Source organism: Bubalus bubalis, chromosome 4 (assembly GCF_019923935.1).
Source record: "Bubalus bubalis isolate 160015118507 breed Murrah chromosome 4, NDDB_SH_1, whole genome shotgun sequence".
NCBI classification, from domain to species: Eukaryota; Metazoa; Chordata; class Mammalia; order Artiodactyla; family Bovidae; genus Bubalus; species Bubalus bubalis.
The window spans coordinates 74111981-74126028 of NC_059160.1; the positions used below are offsets into that span (position 1 = coordinate 74111981).

General features: G+C 41.5%; 1 long non-coding RNA gene across 2 annotated transcripts; it reads left to right on the forward strand.

Moving 5' to 3' along the window:
* The first annotated feature begins 796 nt into the window (after nt 1-796).
* On the forward strand, nt 797-13704 carry LOC123333271. Of its 2 annotated transcripts, XR_006550530.2 has the most exons (4): nt 797-1538; nt 3554-3667; nt 5626-8768; nt 13342-13704. It is a non-coding gene; the product is annotated as an uncharacterized LOC123333271 (long non-coding RNA). The 2 variants fall into 2 exon arrangements; XR_006550529.2 differs by lacking the exon at nt 13342-13704 and having other exon boundaries at nt 5626-9250.
* Nucleotides 13705-14048: the final 344 nt, after the last annotated feature.

Genomic DNA, 14048 nt, shown 5'->3' on the forward strand with positions numbered 1-14048 from the left:
TAAAAGAAACCAGCCATAAATACCACCAGCACCCCTGGGTCACAGTCCACTAAGCAAGCATCCCACAGGATCCTCAGGTATTTAGAAAGGCTGGCATCAGAAATTTTAAAAATTGCTTAAAAAATCCTTGCACTCTGTTGGTGGAAATGTAAACTGGTGCAGCCACTGTGGAAAACACTATGGAGATTCCTCAAAAAACTGAAAGTAGAACTACCCTATGACCCAGCATTTCCACTCCTGGGTATATGTCCCCCCAAAAGCAAAAACACTAAAAAAGTATACATGCAACCCAGCGTTCATAACAGCAGTATTTACAATAGCCAAGATATGGAAGCAACTTAAGTGCTCATCAACAGGTGAATGGATAAAGAAGATATGGTACATATATGTAGTGAAATGTTACTCCTCCAAAAAAAATGAAATTCTGCTACTTGCAGCAACAAATAGTGAAATAAGTCAAAGACAAATACTGTATGATATCACTCATATACAGAGTCTAAAAAATAATAGTAATGAGTGTATATGCAAAGCAGAAACAGACTGACAGATACAGAAAACAAACTAGTGGTTACTGAAGCGGGGAGGGGAGGGGAGGGACGGGTTAGGGATAAAGGATTAAGGCAATGACACCCCACTCCAGTACTCTTGCCTGGAGAATCCCAGGGACAGCGGAGCCTGGTGGGCTGCCGTCTATGGGGTCGCACAGAGTTGGACATGACTGAAGCGACTTAGCAGCAGCAGCAGCAGCTACAAACTACTATGTATGAAACAGAGAAGCAACATGGATATACTGTACAGTACAGGGAATTGTTGCCATTACTTGGTAATAACTTTTAATGGAATATAATCTGTAAAAATACTGAATCCCTAAACTGTACTCCAGAAACTGATACAATATTATAAATCAACTATACTTCAATTAAAAAACACATTGTCCTTCCAGAAACACCACTGTTTACTGTGTTACTGGTAAATTCCTCTACCCCCAGCCCCAGCCCCACCCACAGACTACTGCTGAGTCTTTCCCCTCACTATCACCATGCTTAAGGGTCAAGGTCTCCACTTTTCCTAGTGTTGGACCATTGATGAAGGGGAGGTCAATGGGCTGGGCAATTTCTTAGGTCACCAGAGGGTCATCTGGGGTGATGTACGGGCACATGACATGGGAGGCTCCTGCCCAGCTGTGGAGAGAAAAACCAGTGAGGAAGAGGGATGAGTGCTGTTGACAGGAGCTGGTCAGGCCCCCAGGCCTCCTGGTACTGCGCGTCTTCATTTTAGCATTAACTCTCTGATATGCCTTGAGTGGAAAGAAACATTCTGAAAAATAACCTTTCCTGACTCTCAGATTTCCAGTCATAACAACTCTTAATTCTTCTGCAGGCAAAGTAGATGCTTCTGCCTACTAGAGGAAAGGTCAGGAAAGGCTGAACAGAAAGAAAAACACAACGATTCATATTTCAAGATCTTATCTTCCACCTTTGCAATGAAAGCCGTCTCTTAACTGTTGTGGAGTTGTTGGAAATGAAAGGAACATGGAGGTAATTGGGGTGGGGTGCCTCCCAGAGAATTTCTCTGGATGGAGGGTATTAACTTAGGAAGCCCAGAGTTCCTGCGGGGCACTGAGAGTTGGGGCAGTCGGGGAGGGGTGGCCACTACAGCACCCTTGCTTTCCCCATGCGTTCAGTGTTCCCAGAACAATTTCATGCTCAACACTTTTGCCTCCTATCTCCTCCCTGAAGCCTGTCCCACCCCTCCACCCCTCCAACGTCAATTCTGGAAGAATTAGAAAATCCCAATGGCTGAGACAGGAGCTGTTGTAAGAAAGAACAAGTGTGTTAGATAACTCCACAGTCATCTCCTTCTAGAAGCAGAGTGAGTACACTGAGCCATGGTTAAGACCTGCTCAACTTAAAGATGGCCTGCCCTTAGTTTCTCTCTCTGAGTCATATACTAAAGTGGAATTTTCCAGGAAGGTTTGATCTAATATGAATACTTCTCTTAGGTCAACAAGTTCTCTTTATGCAGCAGGAAAATCCCACCTGGTGACCATTTGTGGGCAGCCTCTGCCCACTCTACCAACTGTCAGATCTAAATTAGGGAGAGGAATAAGCCTCTTCAGTGAAAAAGATCCCTGCTTATGGTGTGGTTTTCACACTGTGACGAGACTCACACAAGAGTCACAGGCTTATTGATAGAGTATATGTAGGGATTGGGGTTTTCTATTTTTATTAAATAATATTATTTCTATTTTTATTAAATAATATTACTACAGAAGGAATTTGGGAACATAATTTCTCTAAGCAGTTCCCTTAACTTCTTTATGCCTCAGTTTACTCACCAAAGAAATGACAGAATTATTTAATTTTTTAATATCTAGTCTAACATTAACACTAATTCTTTTTAGAAATATACACACTACCATATGTAAAATAGATAGCTCAGGTCTGTACTCTGTGATGACCTAGAGGGGTGGGATGTGGGTGGGAGAGAGGCTCAAAAGAGAGGAGATATATGTATTCATATAGCTAATTCACTTTGTTGTACAGAAGAAACTAATACACTATTGTAAAGCAATTATACTCCAATATTGTAAAGCAATAATGCTCCAACAATAAAATTTTAAAAAGAAATATTCAAAATTAGTTTAAAACCCTTATATTGGGTTTACAGATAAAATTTTTCCATTAAAAAATTTAAGAAGCTCCAACTGACAAAGTTTCAGCTAAAAGTATTTATTTCTTATTTTCCAGGTAAAGGTGAGTGTATTTTGTTAAAGGTTAGACCTATTTGAACATCTTTTTAAATGTCTGGCAATGTTGATATTTCTGTACAAGTAAATTTGAGAAAGTTCAATTCCTAAGAAGCTATCATTGGGATGAAATACTAAGTGAGACTTGAATGTTGGAATCTAGTAAGGATGACTGGAGAAGGCAATGGCACCCCACTCCAGTACTCTTGCCTGGAAAATCCCATGGGAGGAGGAGCCTGGTAGGCTGCAGTCCATGGGGTCGCTAAGAATGGGGCACGACTGAGCGACTTCACTTTCACTTTTCACTTTCATGCACTGGAGAAGGAAATGGCAATCCACTCCAGTGTTCTTGCCTGGAGAATCCCAGGGACGGGGAAGCCTGGTGGGCTGCCATCTCTGGGGTCACACAGAGTCGGACACGACTGAAGTGACTTAGCATAGCGTAGCATAGTAAGGATGACAGGTGTGATTGTGGGATAAAGACTCTTCATTACTTAGGGACACTAGGAGGCTTCGAGAGGGAACACTGGGGCAGGAATAAGACATGCAAGATTTATGAAAACCTTTGAGTAACTAAGACTTTCCAAACCCTGGGGAGTACGAGAGCCCTGCCCTGCAATGGCAGCCTCCTGTTCATTTCCCAACCACTCCTTTAGGGTTATTTCTGAAGACAGGCAATCCCTGTGGTTGGAGTAGGAATGAGAGGGAGTGGGGAACGGATACTTTGGTGTCTTTGAAGTGAATACTTTAAAAGTTTCTGAAAGGGAGGTCATTATTTATTTTGCTTAGCTTGTTCTTTTTCAGCCAAATTACCAAGAGAATCTACTGCCCAGTTTCTTCAAGTCACTCGGAGTCAAAGAACAGATTAGAGAATTCAGTTCATGGAGGTTTATTGGCCCCTCCATCTGCTGTTCACTGGTGAGTCTTGGGTGAGCCCTATCTGAACGTATCAGTCAGAGGGCAGTCTGTATTTAGAGTCACAGGCTTTGCAAGCTGTAACATCAGTGGACCCTGGAGGCAGACTTCTCTGCTCATAGGTCTGGTGGTGTTGAAGTGGCCCAATTGTTCCAATTACCATCTCCGAGGCTTTTGGGTGCCAGAGAGTCTGCAGTGGGTTTTCTTCCATCTTCGTCTGCATATAAACACTTCTTTCCTCATCCTGGGCTCCCCTACAGAAAAATAGTAACTGATGTCCACTCTCACCTTCTGCTCACCTTCATTTCAGACACAAAAAAATAATTTATATATTCCATCCTGGAGTTTACCTTGTAATTTAGCTTCATTGTGAAATTCCACTCACATTTTCTTGGAACTAGCCTTTGGCCTTTTGCTCTAAACAGCCTGTAGGACTCACTTCCTATTATCCCCATGAAATACTTTCCTATTTTTATTGCTGAATCCAAGATTTGTCCCACTCTATGCCTTTGATGATTGTTCTATTAATATTTGCTGAAATTAAAAGAAAGTCTTCTGGAAATTTAAAACCATATCACGGCAGCTCTTGTAGAGCTCTTCATAACTGGTAGGATACTGAAGACATTTCAATCATCTTCATAAACAACAGGCACCTCTAGATTATATAATGTGAATTGTATTTTTCTCACAGGGAGTTTATAATCTAGCATATAATTATGCTTAAGAGAACTTAATTCCAAACAATAAGAAGGAATAAATGCTCACACTGAGGCCTTGGGGAAGAATGGAATGGAACTCTATCTCTACACATGGTCCATATATATGAATGTCAACTGTAGAGTTTCTTAAACTAAGATTACTAAATGGAAGCAGTGAAAATTTAGTTCTTTAAAAAAAAATACTTACTACCAATTTAGTGAAATGGCATAGTCTTCTTTAATTAAAATTCAAGTTTCAGCTTATGGATTCTCGACTAATAATTGTGTCTCTTGTGAATCCCATTCTTCCCTTAAATTTAGATTGAGGCCCATTAAAACCAGGTGACAATGAACTGGTACTTTTATTTTATTCTTTCACATAGGAACCATGCATCCAAGTAACAATCTGCATAACTGAAGGCAAGTCATCCTTCCAACAAGCCCATAGCTGTCTTCTTTGAGAGGGGAAGGGCTATAGAAGCCGAAGTCTTGGCTTATCTGCTGAGCATTACGTATTTATTTATTTATGACTTGAATAAGGTATATGATTTAAGCACAACAAAGCACACTGCACATGAATTTAAATAGACCAATTGTTAGAATAGGATTTTCTCAGATCAAATTTATGTTTGCTGCTCACTGGGTATCTGGAATTACTGCTTAGGTCTGAGGATCACACACAAGCATTCATCCCAGGGCTTCTGTTCACCTTGACAAATTGTACACAATTCTGCAATCTTCCTTCTCCTGCAGACTTCTCATCACTTGGTATGGAAATCATGTAAAAAAGAAACTAACTACTGACCAAAAAAGCATAGCAAGGGTTTAAAAAAAAAAAATATCAGGATGGAGAGGGGAAATTCCTGCCTCCAAGTGCCAGGGTCTAAAAGTCAGAGTGAATTTTCCAAGGTCTATTTATAGTGATTTAATCCAATCATGGGAATTTGAGACTGTGTACTTGTCACAAGTGACTGAAAAATGAAAGAAAAGCAAATATTATTCTTCCCACATGGAAGACTGGAAGGTAAATCTATTTAATGCAAGAAACATACCTTCTTTTTCCCCTGAATCAAGTTAGTCACCCATCCATCTCTTCTTTCTTGACAGTTAGGTTTATTAATCTAAATTTCAGGCGAGAGCCCAGGAGATACTCTCTCTGATATCTGCTAAGTGCCTAGAAGAATATTAGTTGTACTCTTAATTTTTACTTGATAATCAATTTTGTGTCCATGAATCTCCATGGTTTTATTTTCCTGGTGACAGTGATGGGAGCGTCTGATGGTTGCTGCCGTTTTTTATAATGGGACATCCAGCAAGAGTCTGCACGAGAGTATGTATACAATTAGCCAGACCTCTGCAGAGGGACAGGTAAATGCCACAAAACTTTCATTTTCACTTTGTGCTCCTCAAAGTAACAAGCTCTGTCTGCTTTATTCCTGCTGTTTGGAAGGGTTCTGGCCCCTCTGGGCCTGCCATGTACAGGGGCCATGTGGGGTTGGCACCTGAGACCGAACAGAGACACAGTGGAAAGAAAGCCCCGTGTTGGCAGAAAGGGAGGTGTTTTCATTGCCCGTCACATCCCTCTTCTGTCTCCTCTCTGTCTCTTTGCACTTGTGGGTGCCCTAAATGAGACCGAAGCCTCTATATGTTATCTGTCCAAAGGGAGGCAAGAGCCACAAAAAGGACCTGAAGGCTCAAAGGGAATTTTTCTGCAGAGGTAGCAGTAATTAGAAAGAAGGAAGTTTTTGAAACGGGTCAGTTCCTTAAGGACTTCTCTTGGCAGTTTGCCTAGAAACTAGTGTTTCCTGCCCCACATCCTGCAGTAGTTCCTCCTGGGAAGTAGAAATGGAACAATGGGACACAGAGAGATACTGATGATCAACACAGCTGTTGTGGCGATTGGAGCCTGGGGTCGAGGCTTCATAATCACTGAGGGCATCTACTCGGCAGTTGTTGAGGCGAGTTCGAGATCTTACTAGGACCAGAAGACCTTACGGGGCAGATGCCAAAGAAAATTGCTACCTTGAGAAGTGGATACAAAGAGGATCACAGTGAGGAACACAGACCAGCACACTTAGGGATATAGCCCCTTATTGGGTTAGGTCTGCACAGGATAAACTGAGCCAAGTGAATCTAAATGAAAGATACCAAGCCCCAAATATATAAAATTAGAACAAAGAAAGTTATTGATTTTCCTAACGAACCAGAGATGTTTCTCCACCCTAGCCATATAAATCAGTAAGGATGATGCAAGTACAAAAACTGAGAGACAGCAAATTATAGCAGCAACACCAGTAGTGCCCAAACCAGGAAAGACTCAAAGTACTCAAAGTAATGCAGGGTTAATGTGAGAAAATCCATTCGGCACTATTTTTCTGGGGGCAGGGTGGGTGTGTGTGTCCCAAGGAGCAGCTGAAACCAAAAGACCGACCATGTTGCAGGTGGTATCAGTCCTTAGGTGACAGTAACTCCAGTGTTCTACATGTGTGGTTGTTTTGTCTCTTACAACTGTGCCAAATATATTGTCTCACTTCTTCCTGTTTCAGAGCCCTCTGTGAGCAGCCCTTGGAGAGCAGCATTACTTCCAAGCAGGGAATGGTTTCAGAGCCATTCTCCTCACAGGACTCAGAGTGATCGGGGTGGTGTGGGAGCAGGGGAATCCCTTTGCAGTCTCTGCAGTGTTTTTGGTCTCAATGTATTGTTTGCAGAGTGACAAATAAGAAAGCTCTGTTCAGGGTTGTCAAAATAGAAACTCCTGAATTGTGTGTCAGGTCACTAGGTTCCTGGACAAAGTTTGGCAGCACCCCACCACTAAATAAAGTTATAGCTGATAACCAATTGACCAATGAAAATTTGGTTCCTGCAGCCATGTTACCCAGGATTACAAAAATGGTAGCTAAATAGAGATTACCCTGGCAAGAGTGAGTAGACATCACCTTGTAGTGTGTGTGTGTGTGTGTGTGTGTGTATGAGAGTGCAACTCTCACTGTAGGAGATAGAAAGATTTTTTTCCAGTTCATTGCAACCCTAATTCCTACTCTCTTTGGTTTATACCATTTCTCCTTGAAACTGGCTCCTTTTTGCTTTGGAGGATAGAATTGAATCCGGTGCCAGCCCAGCCATGGCTGACTCTGGTTCCAGGACCCATGAGCTTCATCTGGATCCTCAGTGGTAGTAGATGTGTGCATGAGTCCTTGCATCTAAGTATTTGGGGAGCCGGGCAAACTTCTGTCTCAAGTTATTGCTGTGACAAGAGTGACAAGAGCAGATATACTCACAGAAGCTTGTGTTTGCAAATGTACACCAATGGCTGTATTCTACAAGGTCTTAAAATGGGATTTTTTTTTAACCTAATGGAAGATTCTTCACCTCTTTCTTGCCCAGTTTGCTCTGATGTTTCTCTCTCTTTTTTCTCTTAACAGACCTTAATATGGCTCTGAAAGCTATCTTATTTCTTGGAAGGCTTTAGGGTATTTTTTTCTTTATTAAATTTAAAAGTTTGAAAGTCATGGCTTATTATTTAGTAGGCCTTAATATATATGCATTTTCCCCTTCTCCTATGAGTCAATAAAGACCACAACCTCTGGCTAACTTGATAGAAAATTTTCCAAACTGTGTACTAGGAAGGCTGATTAGTTGATTTGGTTTGTTTTGTTTTCAGTTTCTTAGTGCCTTCACCTTTTCAGTCTAGGAAATTGAAATACTAACTCTCACAGAAATTCAAGCAAGTGTTCAAAGTGCAGTCCATGAATTATTTATTTTCATGCCCCAGACTTCATTCTCATTAGCCATATCCCTGCACACTCAAGACAGTAATTGAGGTAGGGATTCAATTCCTGAGCAAGAAAGAGCACTTCAGCAAGTTGGACAAGGGAGGGCTATTCCATCTATACAGATGTCTTCTGGGTTAACTACCATTTAAAAAGCATCCACTCTGTGTCAGACATCACACTCAGTGAAAGGAGGGTGTGTTTTTAATTCTTGTAACAGCTTCCTAAGAATAGATATTGTTTCCCCAATTTTATAGGTGCAAAAATTAAGACTCTGAGAAGTTCATTAACTTACTAAAGTTCAGACAGCTAGCAAATGGCTAGGAAGAATGTTCCCAGAATCCCTTTCTTATATTTATTCAAGTTTAAGTGTTGATCTATGAATCTGATTAACGATGTTTACTTTTCTTCCAGTTTACAAAGCACTCTCACATAATCACTTCTCAACAAGCCCATGAGTAGGTCACTGTAGTCCCAATCCATGATGAAGAAACTGAGGCCCAAATGAGTGAAAATATGAAAACAAGGTAATCCCAGGGACATTGCAAATGCAATCTAGCTAAAGATCAATTTTCTATTTTTCAGAAGGGACAGCTAACTGAGCAGGCTTCTTTCCAGAGAATTCTTACTTTTCAGGTATGCACAAAATAAAATTAAGCTTCATAATCCTTTCAACCTGTGGGCCCTTCCTTCGACCAGTGAGAAGGAAGGAGAGGGTCTCAGGCCAGAGGCAAGCCAGAATTATTGTATTTACCAAAGTGTGTGTGTGTGTGTACACATGTGTAGAGGTTATCCGGGCAGCCCATGGGTGCCTGAGGAGGGCTGAGGTCTCCCTTATCCCATTAGGGCAGGAAAGGCAATTCTACCCATGGGTTATAGCCAGGACCAGAGGGTGCATCTTGCTGTCTCTGACTCTGTGCTGGAGAAAGGCCCCAAATCCTTTTACAGGGCCAGCTTGGACTTTGCCAAGAACTGCCAGGCATTTAAGATACAGCCCTTACTAACTAACACACATTACCTACTGAACCCTTCCACTCATATCCCCCAAAGCCTTTACACTTGTTCCATTCAAACATGGTGCTGTGCCAACCAGCAAACTCTGCATTGCATTAAAATTGAAGCCCCATTTCAGGACCTGCAGGCTACAGATACTTTAGAGAACTGTCTAAAGCAAGAAATATTTGTGGCCAAAGCAAGAAATATTTGTTATAAAGTGGCTTTGCCAGTGAGGTTCCCCTTGAGGACCATTATCAATAAATTGAAAGAAGAGGCCACAAGGGACCACTGGACCCTTTCCTTTTGGAAACTGCTGATTCTAGGAAATCCTTTCAAATCTCTGGGCTGTGTTTGTTTCTCTCCATAGTATCACAATAACTCACTTCTTTCCAAGGCAGGAATAGAGATGCTGACGTAGAGAATGAACATGTGGACACAGCGGGAGAAGGGGAGGATGGGACAAATTGGGAGATTAGGATCTATACACTACTATGTGTAAAGTAGATAGCTAGTGGGAAGGTGCTCCGTGATGATCTAGAAGGGTAGGATGGAGCGGGTGGGAGGAAGTTCCCAGAGGGAGGGGATATATGTACACATATGGCTGATTCACTTCATTGTATGACAGAAACTAACACCACATTGTAAAGCAATTATATTCCAATTAAAAATTCCCTGACATAATAGAAAACTTCCACAAATCTGCGTGTATGTCAAGTACCAAAATGGGACAAAAGTAACACTGCTTTGGAGCTGTGCTAAAATGTGGTAATTATGTTAAGTTTAGTATTTCTTTCCCAGTATCTGTCCCTTTCCTGTTACACTATTTAGTTAAGAAATCGGCTCCTTGCAAGGATTCTGAGAGCCAGAGGCATTGTCTGTGCCGCCCCATTTTTGCACTTGACAGCACCTGGGGTTAGAAGGAGGAACGGGCTGGGGTGTGTCTGCGTGTTATTCTTAGTACAGTCTGTGTCAGCACAGGCTGCAAGCCAGCGTGTTTGTCACATGTCACTGAGCCTCATGGGGCCACCGCTGGGATAATAGCCCTAATCCAGCGACACAGAGGAAGCTGGAACCTTCAGGGAGCTGCATGCCTCTACTTTCTCATGTTGCTCTAACTGGAACTAGGCCTTTACACCCCAAGTCAGCCTTTACCTAATACACTCGATTTCACAAAAGAAGAAGAAAGGCATACTTGAAGGGTTAACAACAGCAGTGAACATTTGGAAACTTGTTAAAAGATTTTTTTCCCTTAACATTCTTTAGAGTTTAGGAAAACCTAGAAATGCAATTCCTAAAAAAAGCCAGTTTCTCTCCATATTTCTAAATCATTTTCATATCTTTAAAAAGCTGTGTGGGTAATCTTCAGGGAAGGAAGGAGAATATATATGCCACTGCTGACTTCCTATTTCTAAAGATGATATTCTAACATCTGTAAATCAAACTCACTACTTTGCTATTGTTATGCAACAAAAGATAGAGTTTTGAAATGATATAATTCCGAGCTCCTCTGCAGCCCCCTCTTCTCATCCATTTTCATCTTTCCTAAAGCGTGGGCACCTTTGGAACCCTGAACAAAGACTTAAACAATCCAACATTTTTTACCTCCCTGGAAGCTGGATTAAAGTTTACCTTTGCCCTGTCTGTATGTAGCAAGGAGAATTTGCTAACATAGGAAGAGAGAGTATAAACTCATTTTCAGGATGATTGCAACAGACATGACAGATTATTTTTTAGGACTTCTGTGAAAGTACCAAAACTTTTAAAATTCTATACTTTCTCACCGATTCACACTGGGCTTCCTTCCATTTATTTCAACTGGGCTAGATTTTACTGACCGTTGAAAATGGGACACTCCTGGGAGGCGAATTCCCAATTAGAGTGCAGTCTTGGCTAACTATGTGGGTTAGCCAGATGGCAGAGCAGGGGCCAATGCTGCGATCATGCTCACATTCATTTAGTCCATAAAATTTTTTAGCACCTCTAAGCACTATGTTACATGCTGAAGATAATAGGAAATAAAATACATGCATTGCCTGGACTTGGCCTCACAGAATTTCAGTCAAATAGGGAATAAAGAAATGATCACTCAGTAAGTTCTTTGATGGGCATTCCAGACTGAACTGTGTTTCCAGCAAATTTTGTATGTTGAAGGCCTACCCTCAATGTGACTGTACTTGAGATAAGGCCGTTAGGGAGGTAATTAAAGTTAAAAGAGATGATAAGGTTAGGCCCTGATCCACTAGGACTGCAGTTTTTATAAGAAGAAGAAACACAAGAGCATTCTGTCTGTGTGTGGGCCATGTGAGGACAGCAAGAAGGCAGCTGTCTGTAAGCCAAGGAGAGAGGCCTCATCAGAAACCAATGGTGATGGCACCTTAATGTTAGACTTACAGCCTCCAAAACTGTGAGAAAATAAACTTTTGTTGTTTAAGCCACCCCAGTCTGGAGTATCTGTTACGGGAGCCCAAGGTGACTAGGACAGGGGAAGTTCAGGGTTCTTTGGAGGCATATGGAAGGGGCCCCTCAGCCAGTTCTGGTGAAGCAAGAGTCTAGGCTGAGACCTGCTGGAACAGCAGGAGTTAGAGAGGGGAGATAGAAGGAGGCATGTTTTCAGTGGAGGCTGCAATGCAGGTGAAGCCTTGGAGGCAAGGACAGCATGGTCTGGAGATGTGAAAGAGGAAAATAAAGTTCAGTAACAGTAGAGGACAAGGGTGCTGGTTCTAAAACAGAGGAAGCTCTTAAATCCAAAATCCAATGAGTTCTCCAAGTATTCAACATAATACAGCTCCTCTTCCCTTCTAAAATTCCTTCTTCCCCTTTGGCCTTCCATAACATCACATTCTCTTGGTTTTTCTCCTACTTTCATCATCATTCTGAGTCTTTTTTGGTATGTCCTTTTCCCCTGTCCAACTTCAACTATTAGCATTCCCTAAGATTCAGTCCTGGACCCACATCTCTGTTCTTTTTACATGCCTTCCAGCGTGATGTTATCCAGTCATGTGGCTTTAAATAGAATCTATGTGCCTAGGACTTCAAATCTCTATCTTCTGCCCTGACTTCTTCCCACACATGTAGACTCATGTGCATTTGTTTCCTTGATATCTCTCTTTAGTTGTTTAATAGGCAACTCAAACCTAATACTCAATTAGGTAGGATGCTATTGGCTATAAGCAACAGATGACTCCAACTCTCAGCTTAAACAGGACGTTCTTAGGGTGCTTTCTGACCTGGGTAGTTCAGAAGGATGTTATTGTATGAGAGGAAAAACTTCCTCTAACCTTATATGCTGGTTGACCAAGTCTTGTAAATTAAATTGACAAAAGACAGATTAAGAGGAGAAGAAATTTACACACGCAATGCAGTTACATGCAGGAATACTCAGTCATTAGTAACTTAAAATGATGTGACCTATATACTTAGCAGGGGAAAGACAGAAGGGAGAAAGGGCTTCTATGGGAAGGACAAATAGGCTTTTTTTTTTGGTTTTTGGAAAAACAAATGAGTTTTTTTGTTTTTGTTTTTTCTTTTTAGGAAAGACAAATGAGAGAAATGAGAGTTTTAAAAATTTGCAATATTTGCCTATGTCGGTATTAGTGATCTTTCTGTCATAAACTCCCTGGGAGAGGGGATTATGGTGGGTTTATTCTTGGTCTTTTTCCTGGGAACAGACTTACCTTGAAGGGGGGATTTGTGGTAACTTGATTTCCTAGAAATTTCTGCTTTTATTCAGATAAGGGAAGCTCCAGGAAGCCTTCATTCTGCATCTGTTGAATTTCAGATGTCTTCATCTTAAAATAATTCTTCTGCTGAAGTGGCAAATTTTGGGGTAGCATATCCTGATATCCTTCAGTACTACATTTTTTCAGTTGAATCGAATGTAGAAGGGGCTTCCAATATTCTGAATTGAGTCTTAGGCTAATTCTGGAATTGTGAGTCATCAAAGAGCCTAGGTCAGTGGTTCTTCTTAGCTCTAACATAGCCGCTTTTATAATTCTATTCACCATGATTCAAATTGAAGCCAAGAGATATTTGTAATGCATGAGAGTACTAACCAAGGCTTTTCCCCTGTACATTTCTTGTTTCCTCCCATTCTGAATTCAAACTCACTATGAGACTTGCTTTGGGCAATGAAATATTAGGAAATTCACCACAACCAGAGTCTTGAAATGTTCTTGTACACTGGAGTTTTCTTTCTTCCCTTCAACCCCTGCAGTTGCCATGAGAATGAACACAGAGGATGAGGGATCATGTGGAATGAAGGTGAGTCATACCAGCTCAAGCCACCCTTGACCAGCCAGCCTCCTGATGATTGGCCAGGTAACCAAGCATGCATGAACATACCCATTTAAACCTGTTAAGTCAAGCCCAAATCAGCAGGAGTGCTCAGCCAATTTGTAGACTTGTAATTAATAACAAATGTTAAATATGTTAAATCACTGGTATTAGGGTTGGTTCATTATATAATAGGTAACTTATACATGTGGAAAAGTCCTAACCCTTTTGAATGTGGAGGATGAGGAGACATCTTAAAAGAGGAGGAATAAGGGTTCCCCAAGGAAAGGGCAATGGCAACCAACTCCAGTACTCTTGCCTGGAATATCCCATGGAGGGAGGAACCTGGAAGGCTGCAGTCCATGGGGTTGCTGAGGGTCGGATATGACTAAACAACTTCACTTTCACTTTTCACTTCCATGCATTGGAGAAGGAAATGGCAACCCACTCCAGTGTTCTTGCCTGGAGAATCCCAGGGATGGGGGAACCTGGTGGGCTGTCGTCTATGGGGTCGCAGAGTCGGACATGACTGAAGCAACTTAGCAGCAGCAGCAGCAAGGGTTCCCCAAAGCTATACCGCCTGAGTCTGGCAATTTAAATTCCTAGATTTATTGAGATAAGAAATTTCTAAATTGGACATTCTTTCTG